The sequence below is a fragment of the Schistocerca piceifrons genome, chromosome 8 (assembly GCF_021461385.2).
Source record: "Schistocerca piceifrons isolate TAMUIC-IGC-003096 chromosome 8, iqSchPice1.1, whole genome shotgun sequence".
Taxonomy (NCBI): Eukaryota; Metazoa; Arthropoda; class Insecta; order Orthoptera; family Acrididae; genus Schistocerca; species Schistocerca piceifrons.
In genome coordinates this window covers 99,484,452-99,512,376 of record NC_060145.1, presented here as the reverse complement: position 1 = coordinate 99,512,376, position 27,925 = coordinate 99,484,452, and positions in this window count along the sequence as shown.

Below are 27,925 nucleotides of genomic sequence, written 5' to 3'. Positions count from 1 at the left end.
GAATAATTTGGGTGTGGAGAATGTGGTTCCACCTAGCCACTACATCTGTAAATCACACACAATTCTGTTATTAATCTTGTAAACACTAGGTTTAGACCGTACACCGGTTCACTTATCCCTGTAATCATCAACAACAAAGTTATTACTCATGAAAGTGTGGTAATGTGACTCAAAGTGCAATACAAACATAACCTGCACGGTTTTACAGCTGTCACATTCAATTTACCCTCATCATGAAGCTTACACCAACAGCAAACAAGCAGCTTTAATTCTATTGGTTGCTGCTGAAACTAATGGCAGGCACCATAATTTATGGTTGAGATGACATCAATCATCGAGGTATACCAACTCACTCTGAAAATAATACTGCGCAAGCATTTGTACACATGCCCTCAAAAGGCACACAAAAAATGTGCAACTGCAGCAGCATTAATTTAAAAGAGAGAGATGGTTTAAGTAAAAGAAAAATGCTTATAACTAAGACAGGTCAACAAACCTAGATTGAAAGTTAATTATTTACTTCAAGCAATTTTATTTGTGTATCAGAAGTCAAGAAGAGGAAAAGAAAGAAAATAGTTTTATAATGAAACAAATGATTTACAGACTGAAGTGCTAAATTCTGTTAGTCTTTAACTGGGGAGAGTGCATGGCAATGCAGGTTATTTATTTATTTATTTATTTATTATCATCCCAACGATCACATTTGTGATATAGGATTTGTCAGGGTACATTTTAACAACTATATAATATCTTTACAAAATTTGTATCTGTGCTGAATTCATATTAATTTACCTTATGTTTAATACAACTAATAAGTGTTTTTATAACATAATTTATTATGCACTGATGTAATTTCATTTGTCACATTACCTTAAACATATATTTTATACAGTTGCGCAGAGATATTCGCTTATGCTGTAATAGCATTTGTCAAGCATGTGGTTCTTTAGAACAGTTTTAAATTTATCCTCATTTTCCAGCTCTTTGATATGTTTTGGTAGTGCATTAAAAAGTTTGATGCCTTGATTACATACATGTTTCTGGCTTCGGGTCCTTGTTACAGCTTGTATGTGGAGATTTTTACATTGCCGTGTATCGTAATTATGGAAGTCTGTATTAGCTTTCATTTTGTCCTGATTTCTTTTGATCATCAACAGACATTTCAGAATGTAAAATGATGGAATTGTTAAAATTTTCAATGCTTTAAAAAGGGGCCTACAATGTGTTTGAGGTGGGCTGTGGGTCATTATCCAAATAGCACGTTTTTGTAATTTGAAAATCTCTTTTAGACGACAATTTGTTTTTCCCCAGAATACTATCCCATAGGATGCAATGGACTGAAAATAGCCAAAATATACTAATCTGGTACAGTCATTACTACAAACTCTTGAAATTATTCTAAGCACAAAACATGCTGAATTTAGTTTTACTGCTAAGTTCACCACATGGTCCTTCCAATTAATCTTCTCATCAATGTGCGTACCCAGGAATTTTGCACACTGTACTCTTTCAAGTTGTTTGCCCTCCATGGTGGGATTCAGGTCGTCCTGTTCACTTATTTTTCCATATTGCACATAATTAGTTTTTTTTGCATTCAGTGTTAGCTTGTTAGCACTAAACCATTTTTGTATATCTTGTAGGACATGGTTCACAGTACTGTGCAATGACTGCTTCGTATCACTAACTATTAAACTAGTATCATCAGCAAATAACATGATTCTAGCTTTTCTCTCTGACACCTGAATATCATTAATGTAAATGAGGAACAGCAAGGGGCCTAATACACTTCCTTAGGGTACTCCTACTGTGTCCTCCCTTGGATCTGATCTTAGTTTAATTTTTTGATTAATATTTGGTGCTGTAATTTCAACCACCTGCATCCTCTTTTCCAGATAAGACTCAAACCACTTTTTTACTGGTCCTCTGATACCTATAGCTTCAAGCTTTTTCAAAAGTATGCTGTGGTCAACAGTGTCAAAGGCTTTTGACAAATCTAGATTTATCCCAACTACACTATTTCCCTCTTCCAATTTAGTGATTATTTCTTTTGTGTATTCTAGTACAGCTGTTTCGGTACTTCTCCCAGCTTGAAATCCATGCTGATTACCGTTTATCAGGTTGTGCATATTAAGATAATGTGTGACTCTATATTTCATTAGTATCTCTAAAACTTTAGAGAAAGTTGAGAGGAGTGAGACAGGTCTGTAGTTTTCTATTTTAAGTTTATCACCCTTTTTTAACAGGGGAATGACTTTAGAAATTTTCAGTTTTTGTGGAAACAGGCCCTCAGCCATTGACAAGTTTGCTATGTGCGCCAATGGTTTCGCTATCTGATTAGCTGTTTTCTTTACTAATATTATTGGCACCTCATCTACTCCAGCTGACATCTTGGACTTCAGACTTTTAATCACTTTTAAAACTTCCTTTTCATTTGTTGGAACTGCCATCATACTGCTGGCTGCCTTGGGTGCTTCAATCTTAATCTGCTCCCCAAGATTCCTGCTTAATGTCTGGGGTACATTTAAAAAGTAATTATTTATATAATTAGGCATGGCATATTTATCTACCATTTTATTCTCCTCATCTTTTAGAATAATTTCCTTGTCTTTGGTAGGTACCCCAGTTTCTTTTCTCACAATTTCCCATGCTACTTTAGTTTTATTTCTGGACTGTTTTATTTCCATATTATTACTTAATAACTTTGCATTTGCAATTACTCTGCGGTATATTTTCCTATACCTCTTTACATATTCTATAAAATCAATATTTGTACACTCCCTCAACTCTGAATTCAGTTTTTTCATGTTTTCACATGATTTCTTAATTCCAAGAGTCATCCAAGAACTTGATTTTACGTATCCAGTAGACTTGATTCTGGTCAGTTTCTTTGGAAAACACATCTCAAAGTTCATCATATAAATCGATGCAAATACACTATATGCCTCATCTGTACTTGACTGTTTCATAACATCTAACCAATTTTCATTTTCTAAGATACTTATGAACTGATTACAGCTGTCCACAGAGAAGTTTCTTTTGTAAATATTATTTACACCTTTATCTTCCTTCGACCTTAAAGGGATTTCAGTGGTGAGAGCATTGTGGTCAGACAATCCTAAATCTATGTTTGTTAGCTCTATGTCAGTTTCTGACATATTTGAGAAAATGTTATCTATGAGGCTATTGGAGGTGTTTGTTATTCTAGTTGAATTGTTTATGTGTGGTGACATGTTGAAACTCTTTAATATGTCCAAAAATTGCCTTTTTTGTTGACTTTCAACTAGAAGATTAATACTGAAATCACCACAAAGAATAATCACAGTTTCTTTTTTGTAAATAGTATTTAGCAACAATTCTAATTTATCAAAAAGACTTCTATGTTTCCACATGGTGATCTATACACTGTTATGACTATGACTTCTTTCATCAGGCCATATAGCTCGACGGCACCTGCTTCAAAACACTTTTCAATACTTAAGTTCTCTGCTTCACATCTCTTCTTAAATTCTAACTCTTGTCTTTATTGTTGGAGAAGCATGGCAGCATATTGAGATTACGGCAGTGCCTTGTAACGTTGCAGATGAAGTTATTGTGGCAACTCCAACTGTCGTAGTTTCACGGCAAAGTGGGCTAGTAAAGTCTCTTCTTGGTTATGCTGCAAAGCCATTTGGCATTTAATAGGTCACCCCTGAATAGATGTAACTGTTGGTAATAATCCAGTTTTAGCATGCACACATCTGTTACTCATTTTACACATCTATAGTTCAATTCTTTTATCTTGGCGGCTCGCGCATGCCTGCCCAGACGCAGGTGATTGCCAGTTGCAAATGACGCATGCGCCAATAGAAGCAGCGCCATAGTATAGCATAGTTCGCAAGCTTACGTGTAGGGGGGAGCGCGCAGTTCATGAAGTAAAGCCACCACGGCCGCATTAACCCTTTCACTGCTACTAAGACGTGCTCCCTGCATTCCGAGCTGTGCGCGATTTTGTCACTGCACTGCTCGCCTGTGCAGACACATGGTGTTCCGACTGCTTTGACACTCTTATCAATCGCCGGCTGGTGTGGCCGTGCGGTCTAGGCGCTTCAGTCTGGAACCGCGTGACCGCTCCGCTCGCAGGTTCGAATCCTGCCTCGGGCATGGATGTGTGTGATGTCCTTAGGTTAGTTAGGTTTAAGTAGTTCTAAGTTCTAGGGGACTGATGACCACAGATGTTAAGTCCCACAGTGCTCAGAGCCATTTGAACCAGCCAACTCTTACCAATCGATTCCACAAAAACTATTTGGCCCAAAAATTAGGTTTTTACACATCTTCTTGACTGATACCTTCCCTCCATGAATGACTTCATTTTGTTTCGATGTTCAACGCAGTTTTTATGCAGCATTAAATGTAGTAAACCATTGCACGAAATTTTGAAGAGTTTGCAGAGGTAAAAGTCCATAGAGTATACTTTCCGTATGGTCGATTTTAGATGCCACAATGTTGAGAATGAAATGTGGACAAGATACCTAAATTTCATATAAAATTTACTGTATAACAATAGCTCATTTAATTGAAGTACGACATAGGTGTCGTATGTAATATTGAGAAATATTCCGTCTTTCGCGACTGTAACAAAAGTTTTATTTACACTGAGCACGTTTGGCTTTATTTTAAAGCACTTCAATCAATCAATCAAAAGGAAGTAGACAAAGTACATTAAACAAAACTGTGGACTTACAAAAACATTAGGACTTGAATATACCATCTATCAGTGAAGTGCTCTGAGCTATGTCAAATATAATTTTTGTGTGTGGCACACACAAACATCATTTATTTGCTAAAACACTGATCTGCCAACACAAACGTTGAATATTGTGTTACCACAGCACAAAACTACGAAAGGTGACTTGGCAATGGAGAAGACAAAATACTGTCCACTGATGATGCTTCAAAAGAGAGAAACGCGTCTGGTCTAAATAAGTCCCTTATTACAGTTGCAGAAGAGGAATATATTTCAATACCATTGGTAAAACTGCGACTGTGAAACAAAAATGAGAAAGAGAACATGAGTACCATTGTGTATGTGCCATACCTTTCCCTGACCGAAGTGCTTTAAAATAAAGCCAAACGCGTCTGGTGTAAATAATACAGGGTTATTACAAATGACTGAAGCGATTTCACAGCTCTACAATAACTTTATTATTTGAGATATTTTCACAATGCTTTGCACACACATACAAAAACTCAAAAAGTTTTTTTAGGCATTCACAAATGTTCAACATTCGCCCCTTTAGTGATTCGGCAGACATCAAGCCGATAATCAAGTTCCTCCCACACTCGGCGCAGCATGTCCCCATCAATGAGTTCGAAAGCATCGTTGATGCGAGCTCGCAGTTCTGGCACGTTTCTTGGTAGAGGAGGTTTAAACACTGAATCTTCCACAAGACCCCACAGAAAGAAATCGCATGGGGTTAAGTTGGGAGAGCTTGGAGGCCATGACATGAATTGCTGATCATGATCTCCACCACAACCGATCCATCGGTTTTCCAATCTCCTGTTTAAGAAATGCCATACATCATGATGGAAGTGTGGTGGAGCACCATCCTGTTGAAAGATGAAGTCGGCGCTGTCGGTCTCCAGTTGTGGCATGAGCCAATTTTCCAGCATGTCCAGATACACGTGTCCTGTAACGTTTTTTTTTGCAGAAGAAAAAGGGGCCGTAAACTTTAAACCGTGAGATTGCACAAAACACGTTAACTTTTGGTAAATTACGAATTTGCTGCACGAATGCGTGAGGATTCTCTACCGCCCAGATTCGCACATTGTGTCTGTTCACTTCACCATTAAGAAAAAATGTTGCTTCATCACTGAAAACAAGTTTCGCTCTGAACGCATCCTCTTCCATGAGCTGTTGCAACCGCGCCGAAAATTCAAAGTGTTTGACTTTGTCATCGGATGTCAGGGCTTGTAGCAATTGTAAACGGTAAGGCTTCTGGTTTAGCCTTTTCCGTAAGATTTTCCAAATCGTCGGCTGTGGTACGTTTAGCTCCCTTCTTGCTTTATTCGTTGACTTCCGCAGGCTACGCGTGAAACTTGCCCGCACGCGTTCAACCGTTTCTTCGCTCACTGCAGGCCGACCCGTTGATTTCCCCTTACAGAGGCATCCAGAAGCTTTAAACTGCGCATACCATCGCCGAATGGAGTTAGCAGTTGGTGGATCTCTGTTGAACTTCGTCCTGAAGTGTCGTTGCACTGTTATGACTGACTGATGTGAGTGCATTTCAAGCACGACATACGCTTTCTCGGCTCCTGTCGCCATTTTGTCTCACTGCACTCTCGAGCGCTCTGGCAGCAGAAACCTGAAGTGCGGCTTCAGCTGAACAAAACTTTATGAGTTTTTCTACGTATCTGTAGTGTGTTGTGACCATATGTCAATGAATGGAGCTACAGTGAATTTATGAAATCGCTTCAATCATTTGTAATAGCCCTGTACTTTTATTACAGTCGCGAAAGACGGAATATTTCTCAATATTACATACGACACCTATGTCGTACTTCAATTAAATGAGATATTGTTATACAGTAAATTTTATATGAAATTTAGGTATCTTGTCCACATTTCATTCTCAACTAAAATTGACCATACGGAAAGTATACTCTATGGACTTCTACCTCTGCAAACTCTTCAAAATTTCGTGCAATGGTTTACTACATTTAATGCTGCATAATAACTGCGTTGAACAATGAAACAAAATTAAGTCATTTATGGGGGGAATGTATCAGTCAAGAAGACGTGTAAAAACCTAATTTTTGGGCCAAATAGTTTTTGTGAAATCGAATGATAAGTGTGTCAAAGCAGTGGGAACACCATGTGTCTGCACAGGCAAGCAGTGCAGTGATGACAAAATCGCACACAGCGCGGAATGCGGGGAGCACGTGTCTGCAGCAGCGAAAGGGTTAATGAAGAGACAAAGCACTAGAAATTTCAAAAAATTGCATTCAAACGAATATAATTCGTGAAGTAAGGTACTTCAATTTTGTTTTTAAATAATGAAAATATTAAGCACCGCAGAAGGTTTGAACTCATAACCTTTCACGTAGCAGCCCAACACCTTAAACATTACGCTAACGCACCTCGTCTGACCACATGGCGCCATGATGACTATAACACGTCACGCAAAATACTGACAAACACTGTTGGTATGACTATGATTTACTCATGCTTCGTCGAAGTACAATAGGAAATAAACAATTACCGCTGTTCTTTATTGCGAAAAAGTGGTTCATGAGAGTGATACAAACACCTTTCCTTGCTATCACCGGAATTAGGAGTCTTATTGCTTCTTTGGTTTAATTAATTAATAGAATATGAAGCAATTGGTATAAAGAATGCTTTTTCCAAACTTTCTATAAAAGAATGTCTGCTATCAAGACATTGCTTTTGTTCTATTACTTTATTTATGACTGAACGTTTCTAAAACTGAAGACACTCGTCCATGCTCTGCACTGCAGTCGAGATGTGGCAACGTCGTTCTCTGTTCATTGGCTGACTGTGTTTTGTGACGTCAGATGCACAGAACAAACCTAAACTCGGCAGCCAACATAAATGACGCGCACTTTAGTTCTTGTTTTACACTTGGTACAATGTTCAGGATAATTTCCAACCATGGTATAGCTGTTCGTCACATTTGGATATGACTACCATGATTGGGAGCTCAGTGAGTTCTTACACCTAATTCACAATTGTAATTATGTTCACCTTGGCACTTACTGCTTCAAACACTTGGCTGTTCATTAAGAAGACAAATACATTAGACAGTTCATGGAGCCTTGGCTCTCATAATGTTGTTAAATAACTATAATGTCTACTTGCGAAAGCATTGTGAGTACCAGTTGAGATACAGTTCATTTAGTAATACTCAAACTATATGAACTTCCTGTTCACAATGATCACTTTGTCTTTCATTATGCACTGTAATGGAGATCCCAAATGTCAGTCACTAAGCTCCACAATTTTCTGTTTTGGGAAATTTTTGCACAAAGGTCCCTGTGAGTTGTGTATCATGGGGAGAGAGTCAAATCTTCCATTCAAAATTAGTGAAAGGTATTCTAAAAACATTTTGGACTTGCCCACTGCCCCTCTACACCTTCCATCTGCTTCATGTATTTCCCCCTTCTCCCCCATCTTTGTCCATTTTCCCCTCCCTGTCGTTCTGCCCATCTCCTCTTCTAAAACTGGATTATATCACAGAACTTAGTGTGGAAATGAAATTTGAAATCTCAGCAATAAAGCTGTTGGTAAACAAAGTGCCCCTGATTGTTATAGGTCTGTACAGATCTCCTAGTAGTATTGTGGACAATTTCTCACAAAACATGGAAAAAATGATAGAAATTGTATGTAATAAGTATAAAAACATAGGTATTGTTATAGCTAGCGATTTTAATATAGATTCCATAAAGTACACTAAAGATTATGAAAATGTAAATGATATTCTGTGTAACTATAATTTGTCAGACAGGGTTAATGGGCCAACCAGACTAACTAAAGACTCCTCTAGCTGTATAGATCACTTTTACACCAACTTAGATAACTGCAGAGTTGACATAATAAACCTTCACCTCTCTGATTATCTTTGCCAGACAATGGAAATACTGAATATGTACGATTCACAAAGTACATATGAGACAATTGAAATAAGATATACAAATGAAAAATGATTAGAGAAGGTGGGGTTTGCACTACAGTATGAGACATGGAATGACATATATTGTGCAGAAAATGTTGCAGACAAATGGAATAACTTTTATAACACTTTCTTTTCCCATTTCAATGTAACATGTCCAGTTACTTTTAAAAAGAAATATACTCAAAGTAGTATAAGACTTCCTTCAGAAGTAAAATCGCTAAAGAAGAAAATGTTTATTACTTGGAAAATATATAAAGAGTTCCAGGACACATCAACTTGAGACAACTACCAAACATGTCGAAAAGCCTATAAACAAGCACTGATGTATACACAAAGGAAACTATACAGCAAAAAATTGCTACCTCAAATAGCATAAGAAAATCAGTATGGAACAGTGTAAATGAGAGAATCAGCAGAAAACCAAAGCCTAGTGTCAACAATATTCAACTAACGACTGATAATGTAAATATATATGATCAGCAATGTTTTTAATACCCACTTTATAAATTCAGGTAACGTGCGTGTGACCTCTGACACTGATGACTATAGAACTCCTTACCAGGTACAAAAATCAGTGTTTATGTATGAAACAGATACAACTGAAGTAGAGGGAATAATAAATAAAATGCAAAACAGATTCTCTTCAGGATGGGATGAAATTTCCTCCATTATATTAAAACGATGAAAACATTCACTCATACCTGTTCTGGTCCACCTCTTCAATGAAAGTTTGAATAAAGATGTGTTTCCATCTGAATTAAAATATACAATAGTCAAGCCATTGCACAAGAAAGGTAGTATCGACAAAGTTGAAAACTACCGACCATTAACTTAATTCCAATCCTAAGCAAAGTATTAGAAAAGATTTATTCACTACGGTTAGAAAACTTTCTTGTCAAAGAAAAAGTGCTACAAAAAACCCAACATGCTTTTAGGAAAGGCTATTCAACATCATCTGCCATATATGATGTAGTACATACGATACTTATGAAATTAGATGAAAAAGAAGGGGTGGCATGTTTGTTCCTAGATTTATCGCACGCATTTGACACAGTATCTCATGAGCTGCTACTTGATAAACTGGAAACTAATGGTATTAGAGGAATAGCCAAAAGTCTCATACAGTCATACCTACGAGATATATATCAGGCCACACAAGTCACACACAAAGTGGGCAATGTTATGAAGAAGTACACCTCCAGTCCAGCTATAGTAAAGTATGGTGTGCCCCAAGGGCCAGTTCTGGGTCCTTTATTGTTCATACTATATGTTAATGATCTGCCCACAGAACACAACAGCAAGATACTTAACTGTGTGGATGACATAACTGTTGTTAACTGGGGAACCAACGAGAATGATTTGGCCCAAAATTGTGCTGATGTCTTATTTGGATTGAAGAACTACTTCCAAAACAATCACTTAAGTTTAAATATCAATAAAACTAATCTAATGGAATTTCAAATACACCACAAGCAAGATGAAATGCAATGGAGTGTTGTGTCTGATGACGGTTCAGAAATAAAATTGAAAGATAAAACTTCCTTGCTTGGCATAATGTTGGATCAGCATCTCTCTTGGGAGCGCCACATCAATTTCTTATGACAAAAACTTAGCAAATCAATTTATGCAATGTGGACAATGTTACAATTTCTTAAATATGAGCAAATGAGTATAATCTACTATGCTTTAGTTTAGTGTATCCATACCTAAAAAAAATGGCTCTGAGCACTATGGGACTTAACTTCTAAGGTCATCAGTCCCCTAGAACTTAGAACTACTTAAACCTAACTAACCTAAGGACATCACACACATCCATGCCCAAGGCAGGATTCGAACCTGCGACCGTAGTGGTCGCGCGGTTCCAGACTGTAGCGCCTAGAGCCGCTCGACCACCCCGGCCGGTGTCCATACCTCACATATGGAATTGAAGTATGGGGATGTGCTGCTGCCAAACATGTAAATAGGGTGTTCATCCTTCAAAAAAAGGCAGTTAGGATCATGTGTAAGTTTAGATATAATGAGTCTTGCAAAGCAATTTTTAAAATTAAGAAACTAATAACACTCCCATCACTATATATTTATAAAACTGTTCAGCTGATGCTAAAATACAAGCAGTACAATTATCTAAATAGAGAAGTGCACATGTACAATACTAGGAGGGACAATTATTATCATCTGGAAAGAAATAATACAAAAAGTGCAGATAAGAGCCCCTATTACATGGGGATCAAATTTTACAACAAACTTCCAAAAAAATTAAAAAGCTTAAACGGAAGCTGCCTTGAAATTGCCTTGAAGGAGTTCCTCAGCAATAAGTGTTTTTATAGTATTAAGGAATTCCTCTCAGAGGAGTAGAATACTTCCATTTGTATAAAAAGTATTTACATGTACAAAAAAAAATAGCAACATAATTTTTTATCTGTTAGACCTATTGTATATAATTGTTTCCCACAATGTTATAAGGGGAAATGATCAATATGTAAACTATCCAAAACAAATCCTTGTATTTGTCCATGGAGAATAAAAGTAAATAAAACTGAAAAAAAATTAGTGTGGGCTAATGGAGACAGCATATTCTATTGGTGAAAATCATTTTTTTCTCACATTTATTGATGACTAGCTTTTTCCTTGCAACTTCACCCACATATGTACTCAACACATATGTTCATATGTATTTGAGACATATATTGAACATACCTCCTCCTTCCCCTCTCTTTGTCACTTTCCTCCAGCCCCTTCCCTGATTATATCTTCCACCTTCTTCCCTCTGACCATATCCACCTCCTCTCTTTGTTTCCATCTCCACCTCCCTCTTCTTCCTTTTCCATGTGCCCACTGCCCCTCTACACCTTCCATCTGCCTCATGTATTTCCCTCTTCTCCACCATCTTTGTCCATTTCCTCCTCGCTGCCATTCTGCCCATCCCCTCTTCTGTCCATGTCAACCTGCCCCAATGATGCCCATTGGCATATGTAGCCCCTGCTATACTGACAGTTCAATAAAGCAGGATGACACTTCTCTCATAACACATATATCATGCAGGGCTGGCTACATATCATGGGCTTGTAACTATCTTATTTACCCCTGACGTATAAGTCACTATGCAAACCAGGTTGATCAAGCAGGCCAATACTACTCCAACAGAACACACCTGTCTTGTGGAGCAGCCTACATGTTGAGGCCTGGAAAATGATTTACTGTCCCTTACATGTAGGCTGCCCTGAAAGGCAGGGTGATTTGACAGGCTGACACTGTTCCCACACAACATGCATGTTGTGCAAGGTAACCTACATGCCAGAGGCTGGGAAAAACACTTTTTTGTCAGGATCTCTGTTGCTAGTAGAGCTAGGATGTTATAAACTCCACAGCACTGATACTCATAAGGCCTGCTGTTTCTGTGGCAAATTTGGTTGAAATCTATCCAAGGATTTAGGAGGAGATTCTGGATGTAGCATGAGACAATTAAACATCTCAAAAATGATGCATCTTATGAAAAAAACGTTCGAGTTAAAAAGTTAATATTAATAAAGGGGAATCTGTCTGTGCTACAAATGGTCACCACCTCAAAACCTGCCTGTGTGAGTGGCATCAATTTCATATTTTTAAATAGGAACCCTCTACTTTTATTTTGTATTCAGATTCTATGCCAAAAAATATGTACAGTTTACTCAAACTATTATTTACCATTTGTGGTATCTGGCCTTGTAATTGATAAATAAAAAGTGTACCTGCTTTTGCAATAAAGAAGTGCCTTGTAAATCTTTGTGTTTTAAGTGTTGATATTTATGATCAAAATTTACTTTAGTGCTGCAAATTTGATTGCACAGTACAGTATGGTTAGCTGTTTCAGTGTTTGGTTAGAAACTGCATTTAGATTGCTCCAGGTACAATAACATGTATGTAATAGTTTTCTGTTCCCATAAGGATGCTTAATATCAGTGTGGCCCCTTGCCCCTCACCATTGGGGTACTTAATTTTGGTGAGTATCCATGGCAGGTGTGTCTGTCAATATCACTCCATGGACATTTTACTTTCTTACAGTGGTTGTGGTTTGTATTCTGCTGGTAGCCACACAGCAGGCAGCACAAAACTTATGGTGACCGGATGCAAACACACACTGAAAACAGTCACCCTGATGGCAGGGTTCAAGGGTGACCACCAAAATCAAGCATTCTGATGGTTTCAGGATTCGCTAAGATCAACCGCGAGGGGAACAGAATACTACATTACCATATAAGTAGCTTATTTTCCAGAAATGTCACTGTCTAGCCATATTCTTTGTACTGTACAATCACATTTACTACATTCAAGTGACATCTGAACATTAATATCAATCGTTAGAATACAAAACTTTATATTTAAACCATAAATGAAATGTAGAATCAAATGCATCCATTCTTAATTGTAAAAACAGGCACACCAGATATTCATCAATTACAGCATCATCTACCACGAATGGGAAACAATAGTTTGAATAAACCCTATGTATTTTTTTGGTGTAGAATCCAAACATGCAATAAAAAAGGGGTTCTCATTTGAAAATATAGAGCTGACCCTGCCCACATGAGGGGAGGGGAGAGGGGGGGGGGGGGGGGTCAGCAGGTAGCCAGTTGCAGCACAGACAAATGTCCCTTTTATTAATATAAACTTTTCACCTAGAATTTTTTTTAATGATGCAGGACTTTTGAGATATTTGTCTGTCTCAAGTTAAAACAAACACCCTATGTGTGACAGGCTTACAATGATACAAGTTTGCCTGTTTGTTGAAGGAACAGGCTGAGGTCACACAGATATTCAGAAACTTACAAAGTTATGGTGAAAAAGTGCACATGCAGAAGTATGAAGAAGTTGTGGTCTGACAATGGAAAGCAATATGCCAATGATGAACTAAAAACATACCTGAATTTTGAAGGTATCATCCACCAGCTACAGTATGATACAGTTCACAACAAAATGGTGTTGCTGAAAGAGCAAATCAAACATTCATTGAAAAAGCACATACCATGATGTTTGATGCCAACTTATCAACGGACTACCGGGCAGAAGCTGTTTCTACAGTTCCATACCTATCAAATTGTCCTTCATACACCATGCTTGAGGATGAAGAGCCACATGAGTTTTGTTATATAAGGAAGCCTTCTTTATCACACTTAATAATTTATGGGTGCAGTGCAATGGGTCACATTCCAAAACGACATTGTAAGCAGTTGGACAAGAAGTCACAGAAGCTGACATTTGTAGTATACTGCCAAGCAACAAAAAGTTATTGATTCATTGACAGGAAGACTTAACAGATAACTGTCAGCAGGGATGCAAATTTCCTGGATGATGAGAATTTTCTGAGTTCAAAGACAAAGGAACTTAAGATCACCAATGTCTCAAGATTGGAACAAGAAATAGTTCTTCAAGACATCAACACTTCACATATGGAAGAAGAAATTAAATCAGCAGAGAGTGATAAGACAGACTTTTATGGTTTTGAGAATAATCCAGAGGAAACTGAAGCTCAAGATGAACATGAAAATCAAAACACGGATTCTACAGGAGGTTACACCTCAAAGATCAAGTGGAGAACCAAACCAAAGAAATGGTCTGACAATTTTACTTAAGGAAGGACTTAAATGAAGACATGGTTGTCAAAGAGGCCTTGGAAGGGATGAATAATGATCTGTATTGAATGCTTTCTCAGAAATTTATTTTGAACTGTTAGCTTAGCAGCCCAATCAAATTATAAATCATTGCAAAAGCATATTTAGCAAATACAAATCATCATGCTGGATTCAGGGATTAGTGACCATGAGGTTGTTGTAACAAGGCTGAACACTGTAACATTTAAACCCACCAAAAATAAGTACAAAGTACAGCAACCTAAAAAACAATCACATAAAAAGTTTCTTAAGTCTTTCTAAGAGACAGCCTTCACTCCTTCCAATCTGAATATATAAGGATAGACCATATGTGGTTCAAGAGAAGTAGTATCAACTGCAATTGAGAGATGTATAGAAAATAAAGTAATAATAAATGTTACTGATTCCCTAATGCAAAATCCCCAAGGTTGGTGAAGTTTTAGTGGAACTCAAAAATTAGTTTGAACTTCAGTGCAAGATGCTTCTAATTCTTTCCATAATAAAACACGGTCTCAAAATATAACAGAAAACTGAGAGACATACTGGTTATATGTAAAGTATACCAATGGCAAGACGAAATCAATACCTTCACTACATGATACCGTAACAATGGTGGCATCAATGAAGGCAATGTCATTAAAGCAGAGTTTCTGAACACAGTTTTCTGAAACTCCTCCACCAAAGAAGACAAAGTAAATATTCCAGAATTCGAATCTAGAACAACTGTCAACGTAAATAACTTAGAAGTAGATATCCTCAGTGTAACAAAGCAGCTCAAATCACTTAATAAATGCAAGGCCTCCAGTCCAGATTGCATACCAGTCAGTTTCCTTTCAGTACACTGATACAATAGCTCTGTATTTAGCAATCATATACAACCACTCACTCATCAAAAGATGTGTACCTAAAGACTGGAAAGTTGCGCAAGTCACACCAATGCCAAAGAAAGGAAATATAAATAATTTGCTGAATTACAAACCCAAACTACTAACAAAGAGCTGCAGTAGCACTTTGGAATGTATACTATACTGTGTTTGAACATTATGAATTACTTCAGACAAAACAATTTATTGACAAATAGTCAGCACAGATTCAGAAAATAAAATTCTTGTGTAACACGAATAGCTCTTTATTCTCAAGAATTTATTCCACATTTGCATGGATTTGTGATTTCCTGTCACAAAGATCACAGGTCATAGAAACTGATGGAAAGTCACCAAGTAAGATAGAAGTAAAATCTGGTATTCCCCAAGGAAGTGCTATGGGCCCTCTGCTGTTCCTGTTCTACATAAATGATGTAGGAGAAAATCTGAGTGGCCCTATTAGACTGTTCTGTGCAGCCCTATTAGATTGTTTGCAGATGATGGTATTGTATACCATCCTGTAAAATCACCAGATGATCAAAATCAATTGTAAAATGATTTAGGCAAGGTATATGTGTGATGTAAAAAGAGGCAACAAACTCTAAATACACTTATGAATAACTTGAATTTGAATAATCACATAGGTAACATTGTCAGGAAAGCAAACCACATGATTTATTGGCAGAACATTTGGAAAGTGCAACAGTTCCGCTAAAGAGACTGCTTACACCACAGCTGTCTGCCCTTTCCTGGAATATTGCTGCAAGGTGTGGCATATGCATCAGATGGAAATGAAGGAGCACATCAAAAAAGTTCATAGAAGGACAGCTCATTTTGTATTATCATGAAATAGGGGAGAGAGAGCCACAGAAATGATAAGTGAATTGGGGTGGCAATCATTAAAACAAATGTGTTTTTCATTGTGTCAGGATCTTCTCATGAAATTTCCCACTTAAATAGGGAGAAATAATCATCATAATAAAATAAGAGAAATCAGAACTTGCACAGAAATATTTAAGCACTCATTTTTCCCATGTGCCATTCAAGAATGGAACAGTAGAAAAATAGTTTGAAGGTAGTTCAATGAACTCTCTACCAGACACTTAATTGCAAATTGCAGAGTAATCATGTAGATGTAGATGTAGAAACATATTTTGTGTTGCTATGCCATGTCTTAGGAGGGAAAAAAATTTTCTAAAAATCTTTTTATTAAAGTCCTCTTAAATAATGTAAGAACCAGTGGAACTGTCTTGTCCTGACTCTTGCCCATTACCTTTTAAGGACTTGACTTGTTCCCAATGTAATGATTTGAAACATCATATTTAGATCAGACAAGAGGCATAAACAATTATTATAGTAATTAACAACAATATTAGAAAAAAGACAGATTGCTACTCATCATAAAGATGACCTTTTAAGTTGCAGACAGGCACAACAAAGAGATTGTTACACATTATAGCTTTTGGCAAATGCCTCCTTCGGCAAAGAAAACACACACACCCATGCACACAAGCCAAAGCCAGCACACCTCATACACACACGACCACAACCATCCACCATTCTGAATGGAATTATAGCAGGTAGTATTTATTGTCACTTTTACATTTCCAAAGTGAAACGCCTTTGGAAACAGCATATAAAATATATGTTGATCAAATTTTTCTTACGCTCTTTGGCCACAATTTCTTAGGAAATTGTACGTATTGTGACTTTTTTTCCCAACAAGTAGAATGAAATGCCTGTGCTATCCTATTCTTTTCATTATTAGTTCATTACAATCTATGATGTATGACATTTGTTATAGAGTAGAGTGAGAATTACAATTTAGAGTACCACTATCACCTTCCAGTGTAGTCCACCTAAAGACAACAAACTATTTATGCAGCAGAAATGAGCAACAAGACGGTGTCCAGGCTGATGTCCTGTTCATTGACTTCTGTAAGGAATTTGATGCAGTACTGCACTGTCATTTAGTGAAAAAAATGAGAGCTTTCACAGTTCTGAACTAGATTTTTGAGTAGGTTCATGACTTCCTAACAGACAGACTCAACACATTCTTCTTAATGGAACAAAGTCAATAGATGTCAATACAACCAGCTGTCATCCACCACACCAACATAGAGGAGTTTTGTGGACTCTGATGAAAAGAGCTTACGCCATTGCTGACGAGGAACATTTGAAGAGAAGAACGTGATCATTTGAAGATTGTTTTTAAACACAATGGATATACAGAACAACAAAAATGCTGTGCTCTTCAGTTTGGTCCATCACGTGAGCCAACGGAGGATACTTTTGAAGCTGTTGCTTATTTACCCTTTGTGGGAAGTATATCATCCAAAATTTCAAGAATTTTAAGAAAATATAATATTAAAAGTGTTTTTACGCTGGTGGCCAAGACTAGAGACCTTCTTGGCTCAGTTAAAGATAATTTGGGCTTGAGGAGGCCCGGGCTTTATGAAATTCTGTGTCACTGTGGAAAGAAGTATATTGGTCAAACTATTTGAACTATTCAGGACCAGTGCGTGGAACATCATCGGCACACTCGGTTGTTCCAGCCTGAGAAGTTGGCAGTGGCGGAACATTGGCTTAACGAAGGACACAGGATGATCTATGACAAGACACAATTGATCTCTCCTGCTTCTCACTATTGGGAATGTGTTCTTAAAGAATTCATTGAAATTAGATTATCCAGTAATATTATTAACAGGGATAATGGTTTTCCTCTAAGTAAGATATGGAATCTGATTTTGTCCGGCATTAAACAACAATGGTCTTCTTTTCGATCATTGGATTCTTCCAACTAGTGCTGTTGCGATTTATTGTTTCTGCCGTCTTCTCCCACCGGAGCGCTGCATGTCTACTTGCCGCCAGGAGACACTGCCCATCATCTCATGCATGCGCAGTGCTCTGTTTGTGGTGTATAAAGGTTTCCGTCATTGTGGCTGGAATTCAGTTTCGGTGAGGCAGTGCACTAGCATTAACTCACCTGAAGATGGCGGCCAACTGGTCCACCGAAATATTGTGTCTGGATGATGACATGATCCAGCTGCAAACCTGTGAAGAATATCAATTTTGGGACTACTCCAAGGGTGTGTTATGGTGTCATTACTGTTTCCAGTATTTATGAAACTGATCTCGTGGATAATACTTCATGAGGTTGTTGACAATGACACTTTTGTCTATAAGAAGATTGCAATGCCAGAAGACTAGTGAAATGCAGAAAGAACCTCAAAGGATCAGCTATTGTGCAGAGACTGGTAATTGAAACTGTAATGTTACAGACTTTTTACTATGTGGTCCATGATTTTAATGTAGTAACTTATACAATGTCATGAACAGTGTAACTTTATGTATGTACTGTAAATACTTTATTATTATTATCTGACCTTGTAAAGACATGTAAAACCTTATCGCACTTAAAAATATATTATTTTTAAGTTAAAATTTTATCTCTGTAGAACCAACATGAAATTATTCCTGTTAAAACGGACATTTAATTATAAATTCCAATAAATTAAGGCAAGACATTCTGGATAGTAAAACAAAAGATGTTGACTTGTGTCCAGATAGACATGTAAGAGAATTACCACAAACTTTATGACATCAGAACAAACTCAAAGCTACCAATTTTATTAAATTAGTTGCCTGTTTGAAAGAAATGGCCAAAGACAGTATTGCAAAATCAGTGTGCAACAATATTATGAAAACAAAAGTTGCTACTCACCATATAATGGAGATGCTGAGTTGCAGATAGGCAGCCGGCCGCTGTGGCCAAGCGGTTCTAGGCACTTCATTCGAGAACCACACTGCTGCTACTGTCACAGGTTCGAATCCTGCCTCGGGCATGGATGTGTGTGATGTCCTTCGGTTAGTTAGGTTTACCTAGTTCTAAGTCTAGGGAACTGATGAACTCAGGTCTTAAGTCCCTTGGTGCTTAGAGCCATTTGAACCAGCAGAGAGGCACAACAAAAAGACTGTCACAAATAAGCTTTTGGCCAACAGAGCCTTTGTGAAAAATTGACAACAGACACACAAACACACTCAAGCAAACGCAACTCACACACACGACTGCAGTCTCTGGCAGCTGAAGCCACAGTATGTGGCTGGTAGTGCGAATGACGTATGCCTATATAAAAATGAGCTTAAAGAACCTGCTCAGATATTTAAGAGAATCATAACTAGGATTTTAAAAAATCAAAATGTTTTATAATAGGCTTAACTCAGAGGCATGATCTAATGGACTGATCATGTGTAAACAAGAAAATCCAGAAAGCCAACAGGATCCACCAAAAAATCTGTGGAGCTAACAATAATGCTTTTTTTCCCTTGATAAAACTGATTTGGAAAGAATATGCTTCACAAAGCTTGAAATGGACTTAAATGTGAAAAACAAATCCTATTTATGTAAATAACCTGGAGAGATAATGAAAACTTATCTTCGTAAACAGTGGTACAGAGCCAAAACCATTTGTTGTTGTTGTGGTCTTCAGTCCTGAGACTGGTTTGATGCAGCTCTCCATACTACTCTATCCTGTGCAAGCTTCTTCATCTCCCAAAACCATTATAGACAACAAAAGATCCAGATAGGAGAGGTTGCCCTCAAGAATGAAAGTAGCTGGTTACTGAAGATAAGCCTGTGCTCCTACCTGTAGATGTTGTAGAAACAGCAGTTGAAACTGGAACAACTTTGATAATATTGACAATGGAGAAGGCAGTATCATTATACTAAATAGCATCAGCAGCTACTGCAACAGCCAAAACAATAAGAAATGTGAAATCAGTAGCAGCAGAAGATTCAAGGTGCAATGAAGTGGGCAAAAGGGAAATAGTGTCCCCTTTTACATTGTTGATGACCCAGAAGAAACTGTAGTAATGGAAGCAGTAACTTTTCACACGTATAGATGAAATTGACAACTACAGCAGCAGAAGAACATGGATTTTTTTAGGAAGAAGGAATAAGAAGTGCCCAAGTTAATTATTTAACAGTGTCTCAGCAGACTGTTCAATCAATAAGGAACAATGTGCAGCAGTCAGAAACTGAACTGGGAGTTATTAGACAGCTTGATTCTCTGTACTACCCTACAATGCATGATGGTTCACATTCTTTATTTCTTCATTTGTTGTCCTCAGTGTCAAGGTACTGTGTCATGATACTGGCTGGAAAGTGGGTTGTAGAAGTACAACACTGCCTGCTTTAAATAATGTAGCCAACAGGTCCACAGTTGTGTTTCACAGTAGTTTACTTTCTCTGTTCACAACTCCCCAATAATACATTGTTATATTTGGCCAGTGCACTATTTTTTAACTTTCCATAGGCCTCATGAATAGTTTTTAGGCAAACCTCCACATATTGCTACAATAGTTTACTACTGAACATCTACAAGCAGTAAAAACCTAACCACAACGTTCACAGTTTTGAAGAATAGAAAGATATGTATGGAGCAGGCACTGTCATTGTTTTAACACACAGCCTAATTATGTAACACTTATTTCACAGTTAAGTTGAAGCATTGTTGTTGTTCTACCCAACACAGGTTTCTCGTCTGAAAATCCTCCGTGGACTGACTGCCTCTAGACCAAAAATTGGGCCCTTATATATCCTCACAATAATAGGTACTGAGACTACACATTGTTCAAAGTTAAATATACAGAAATTACAATTAAAACTTAGCTCATTTGATTAACTGAATACATCAAAAAATTGGTTCTTTTTAACAGTTTCTTCTACTACAAGAGCTAGGCTGAATTATTTGTTTAAATCATTTGGTGTCTCTGGAGCACAGTGCCCTATCTTTGTGACTTTTGTTTCATTGGATTGCTTTGTTTTAGTGTTCACTTTTTGGTGCATGACTTGTACTACTGGCATGTTTGTGATGTACCAGTGATTAATAAATGCGTATTTGATACATAGCATGTGTTATCTCCAACCGATCCTACTTGATAACCACAGTGGTGACCCCGACACCGTCATTGTCCCATTGTGAGTTATTTTTTGCTTGCTTTCATCATTTATGAACTTTGTGTGCCAACCCACCTTGTTTCTGCCACAATGGATCTACCAGTGTCTTTCGGTGCAAGTGTAACGGGCCTCATTAACTATGCTTGTAGCCTCGAGTGGACAAACTAATTCAGATGTGGTTAAAAGTGAACAATTATTTATGCCTGGCCATGATGGCGGCCACCTAACCTTACCTGGCACAATATGGGCACTGCCTAGAATGGCAGCACAACAACCACCACATCACAGACAGTGCATGCCACCTAATGACAACATGGATGACCTTCCAGTTAAAGACATTCTGATTTATCCTTCATCTATGTCACTACCTTTGGGATGGTTTGAGGTGCCAATGAAGTTCCAGAACAGTGAATCAAACATTTCTATGCCTGGGGTAGCACATTCTACTATGCATAGTGTCACAGCACCCCCCACCGACACCATCTCGGCAACGCCGGTCGCCTCGGCCGCACCAGCTTCCGCGCCCATTGCACCATGGTTGCATCACAACTGACTTCCACTCACTTTCATAATGGCACTGGCCATTCCACCCGTGCTGGTTACTGGGTCAGCCACCCCGTGGCTTCAACGTGACCGCCTCCCACCCGCTGTTGCAACGGCACTGGCCGTTACATCACAGGCTGTGTTCTTTGTCGGGCTTGAAGATTTGACACACCATGTTGACTTATACACCCACTCCCTCCGCACCATGTGCTGCATGTGGCCAATGCCCCATGCAGACCTCAGGTGATGCACCATTCATTTCTGATGTCAGAGGCATCCTGCTCTGCTCGCACCGACCTCTGTCTGCCAGTGCTACCTCAACATGTGTTACCTGGCAGGATTCCTAAGGTACCTGCTTTGCAAAAAGATAATCCAAAGACTCAGTTCACCTTAGTGGATCATCCACGGCATTTCAGATGACAATGCCTGTTTTGCCTGCCTGGTGAGCCACCTCCACGCTAATACAGACCTCATCAGTGACTTGCTTCTCTCACCACTTGCCCCGCAGAAATATCCCACGGCAAAAGCACTGCTCATCGAGCACCTTTCTTGCCCTCTGGTGGAGGCTGTCCACCACATTTTCACAATGAGCACCTCGACAACCACACCACTTTGCAGCTTTGGCGGCGCCTACGTGCATTAATTGACAATCAAGCATTACCCGATGCCACACTTTGGATGTTGTGGATGGTCAAGAAGCCTTCGGATCTGCAACTTTATTTATTTATTTATTTATTTATTGTTCTGTGGGACCAAATTAAGGAGAAGTCTCCATGGTCATGGAACGAGTCAATACATTAAATTATAACACGATATTAGAAACAGATAAAATGAAATATAAAAAAACATATTCAGATGACAAGTCGTAAGTTTAAATAAAGAAAATCAACAATGTAACACTGGAATTTGCTTAATTTTTTAGCTCTTCCCGGAGCTCCTCGACAGAATATAAGGAGTGAGCCATGAGGAAACTCTTCAGTTTAGACTTAAAGGAGTTTGAGCTACTGCTAAGATTTTTGAGTTCTTGTGGTAGCTTATTGAAAATGGATGCAGCAGAATACTGCACTCCTTTCTGCACAGGAGTCAAGGAAGTGCATTCCACATGCAGATTGGATTTCTACCTAGTATTGACTGAGTGAAAGCTGCTAACTCTTGGGAATAGGCTAATATTGCTAACAACAAATGACTTTAAAGAAAATATATACTGTGAGGGCAATGTCAGAATTCCCAGACTATTGCATAGGGGTCGACAAGAGGTTCCCGAACTTACTTCACATTTAGCTCGAACAGGCCGTTTTTGAGCCAAAAATACCTTTTTTGAATCAGAAGAATTACCCCAAACAATAATACCATATGACATAAGCGTATGAAAATATGCAAAGTAGACTACTTTTCGTGTTGAAGTGTCACTTATTTCAGATACTGTTCTAATGATAAATAAAGCAGCATTTAGTTTCTGAACAAGATCCTGGACTTGGGCTTTCCACAACAGCTTACTATCTATCTGAATGCCTAGGAACTAGAACTGTTCCATCTCGCTTATAATATGCCCATTCTGTATGATCAAAATATCGGTTCTTGTTGAATTGTGAGTTAGAAACTGTAAAAACTGAGTCTTACTGTGATTTAGCATCAAATTATTTTCCACAAGCCACGAACTTATTTCATGAATTACATTATTTGTTACTGTTTCAATATTACACACAAGATCCTTCACTATCAAGTTGGTGTCATCAGCAAACAGAAATATTTTTGAATCACCTGTAATACTAGAAGGCATATCATTTATATAAATAAGAAACAGCAGTGGCCCCAGCACCGACCCTTGGGGAATGCCCCACTGAACAGTGCCCCATTGGGACTGAACATCACTACCACTCTCAGTATTGTGGAGAATTACCTTCTGCTTTCTGTTCTTAAAGTAAGAGGTGAACCAATTGTAAGCTACTCCCCCTACTCCATAATGGTCCAACTTCTGCAGTAATATTTTGTGGTCAACACAGTCAAAAGCCTTCGTTAAATCAAAGAAAACACCTAGCGTTCGCAACCTTTTATTTAATCCATCCAAAACCTCACAGAGAAAAGAGAATATAGCATTTTCAGTTGTTAAACCATTTCTAAAACCAAACTGAACATTTGACAGCAAATTATGTGAATTTAAATGCTCCAGTAACCTTGTATATACAACCTTCTCGATAACTTTAGCAAACACTGATGGCATAGAAATAGGTCTATAATTGTCAATATTATCCTTGTCTCCATTTTTACAAAGTGGCTTCACTACCGAGTACTTTAATCGGTAAGGAAACCGACCACCCCTAAAGGAAAAGTTACAGATATGGCTAAGTACTGGGCTAACATACATAGAACAATACTTCAGTATTCTGCTAGATACCCCTTCATATCCATGAGAGTTCTTGGTGTTTAGTGATTTAATTATTAACTCAATCTCCCTCTTGTCAGTATCATGGAGGAACATTTCAGGTAACAGTCTCGGAACACTTGTTTCTAAGAGCGCTATATGATTCCCTGTTGGGACTAAGTTTCTATTTAGTCCACTTGCTATATTCAGAAAGTGATTATTAAATACTGTACATATAAGCGACTTATCAGTAACACGGACATTCCTACTACGCACTGATTCTATATCCTCGACCTGTCTCTGCAGACTAGCCACTTCCTTTACGACTGACCATATGGTTTTAATTTTATCCTGAGACTTAGCTATTCTATCTGCATACCACATACTTTTTGCCTTCCTAATAACATTTTTAAGCACCTTACAATATTGTTTGTAATGGGCTGCTGCATTTAGATTCTGACTGTTTCTAACGTTTTGATATAATTGCCACTTTGTTCAACAAGAAATTCTTATCCCTCTAGTCAGCCACTCAGGCTGCCTGTTTGTGCTAGTACCCTGTTTAGAATGTTCTAACGGAAAGCAACTTTCAAAGAGCACAAGAAAAGTCTTGAGAAAATCATTATATTTATCGTCTACTGTATCAGCGCTATAAACATCTTGCCACTCTCGTTCCTTGATAAGGTTTACAAAGGTCTCTACAGCAACTGGATCAGCTTTCCTAAACAGCTGATGACTATATTTAACATGTGTTGCAGCATAAAAATCTTTTAAAGTTAAAATTTGTGCATCATGATCTGAAAGGCCATTCACCTTTTTGCTAACAGAATGCCCTTCTAGTAATGAGGAATGAACAAAAATGTTGTCTATGGTTGTTCTACTGTTCCCTTGCACTCTCGTTGGAAAGAATACGGTTTGCATAAGATTATATGAATTAAGGAGGTCTACCAGCATCCTCTTCCTTGCACAATCACTTATACAATTAATATTGAAGTCACCACATATAACTAACTTTTTGTATTTCCTATAAAGTGAACCAAGAACCTCCTTTAGCTTTAGCAAAAATGAAACTTCCTGGCAGATTAAAACTGTGTGCCCGACCGAGACTCGAACCGAGTTCGAGTCTCGGTCGGGCACACAGTTTTAATCTGCCAGGAAGTTTCATATCAGCGCACACTCCGCTGCAGAGTAAAAGTCTCATTCTTTAGCAAAAATGTTGTGAAATCGGAGTCTGAAGATCTATAAATAACAACAGTTAGAAGTTTAGCTCCATTAAATTTAACCACACCTGCACAACATTCAAACACCTTTTCAGTGCAGTACTTTGAAACATCAATTGACTCAAATGGGATGCCGTTTTTCACATACATGGCTATTCCCCCACACCGCAAAGAGCTCCTCGAAAAGCTGCCAGCCAACCTGTATCCTGTCTCCTTATTTAAGAACTGTTCAGATATACCAATAATTTCAGAGTCAACATCTATAGGCAATTCACTAACTTTATCTCTAATACCTTGTATATTTTGATGAAATATACTAATTCCCTCATTACTCGGATACCTAAGCTTTGTCAAAAGTGGTTCCTTTGTTAGAGAGACCTCCCTTAAGGAGGAAGACCTATCAACTGACTTCAGCCTAAAAAAGGTGCAGCTCTAACACCCACTACTGCAGGAATTTTCCCATGAGTGATCCCACCAACCCCACCTATGCTGTCACCTATAAGCTTTGCTAACCTCCCCTTCCCATACCTGTTGAGGTGCAGGCCATGTCTAGTGACATCTACTGTCTCATGTTGCCAACCCACTAGAGGTTAGTTTATGCATGGCGGATCAGGCTAATGCTATCATTCTTCACCAACGCCACCTGTCATGAATGACAATTCCATCACCCTCAGTTGACTCACCTATCTTTGTGACTCTTGTTTCTTTGGACTGCTTTGTTCTAGTGTTCACTTTTCGATGCATGAGTTGTACTACTGCCATGTTTGTGATGTATCAGCGATTAATAAATGCGCATTCGATACTTAGTGTGTGTTATCTCAAACCGATCCTACATGATAAACACAAACAAATATAGTCACGCAAACAATACTTTCGACAAAACTGAAAATTACTTGGAAATTAATTAAGGGCTGTCTTTGTTAACATGTTTTTGAATAGAGCCAAATAGACCTTTAAGAATACTATTAGTTGTTCCTTTAAATGTTTATACTTAGTACAGAATTTATATTTGTTTATATGTCAACAATAAAATTTAATTTATGAAACAATTACTGATTTCACCCCCTAACAAAAGATACTAATGAGGCATAATTGCAATAAATTAGAAAATCAATTACATACATAAAACTAAGCACAAAATTAGATCTGGTGTTATATTCAGTAAAACTGAGGGTCAAACTTTCCCTTTCATGAAAATGCAGATTATATTCATGTATGCTAATGGTAATTAATTCAAAAATGAAAAAATGAATTTTAAGGAGGCAGATGGCAAAACAAGAGGGGAATTAAAAATATACCAGCTTCCTTCATCACAAATGGCACAAAGGAACTAAAATTGAGTACATACATAGTTTTACCTACTTATGAATCAGTATCTACTGTCTTGTTGTTGCTGTGGTCTTCAGTCCAAAGACTGGTTTGCTGCAGTTCTTCATGCTACTCTGTCCCATCCAAGCCTCTTCATCACTGAATAACTGCTGCAACCATCATAGTTCTGAATTTGCTTAATGCATTCACCTCTTGGTCTCTCTCTATAATTTTTACCCCCACATGCTTCCCTCCAATACTAAATTGGTGATCCCTTGACGCCTCAGAATCTGTCCTATCAAACAAGCCCTTCCTTGGGTCAAGTTGTACCACAGATTCCTTGTCTCCCCAAGTCTATTCAGTACTTCCTCATTAGTTATGTGGGTTACCTATCTAATCTTCAGCATTCTTCTGTAGCACTACATTTTGAAACCTTCTATTCTCTTTTTATGTAAACTGTGTATTGTACATGTGTCACTCATGAACATAGCTACACTCCAGAAAAATACCTTCAGGAAAGACTTCCCATCACTTAAATCTATATTTGATGTTAACAAATTCCTCTTCTTCAGAAATGCTTTTCTTGCCATTGCCAGCCTACATTTTATATCTTCTCTACTTCGACCATCATCAGTTATTTAGCAAAGCTAATCTGCTACTTTAAGTGCCTCATTTGCTAACCAGAGTCCCTCAGCATCACCCTACTGAATCTGACTACATTCCATTACACTCATTTTGCTTTTGTTGATGTTCATCTTATACCCTCCTTTCAAATGCTGTTCAACTGCTCTTTCAAGTCCTTTGCTGTCTCTTACAGAATTACAATGTCACAGGCAAACTACAGAATTTTTATTTCTTCTCGCTGATCTTAAATTTCTACTCCAATTTTTTCTTTGGTTTCCTTTACTGCTTGTTCAGTGTACATATTGAATAAGATCATGGATAGGCTACAACCCTGTCTCACTCCTTTTTCAAGCACTGCCTCCCTTTCATGCCACTCAACTCTCATGATTGCCATCTGGCTTCTGTACAAGTTGTATAAAATCTTTTGCTCCCAGTATTTTACTCCTGCTACCTTCAGAGAGTATTCTAGTCAACATTGTTGAAAGCTTTCTCTAAATCTACAAATTCTATAAATGTATGTTTGCCTTTTTTAATTTATCTTCTAAGACAAGTTATAGGGCTAGTATTGCTTTCCATGTTCCTACATTTCTCCAGAACCCAAACTGATCATCCCCAAGGTCATCTTCCATTCTTCCGTAAAGAATTCGTGTCAGTATTTTGCAACCATGAATTATTAAACTGATAAATAAGTAATTTTCACACCTGTCAACAACTGATTTCTTTGGAATTGGAATTACTACATGTCTGACGGCA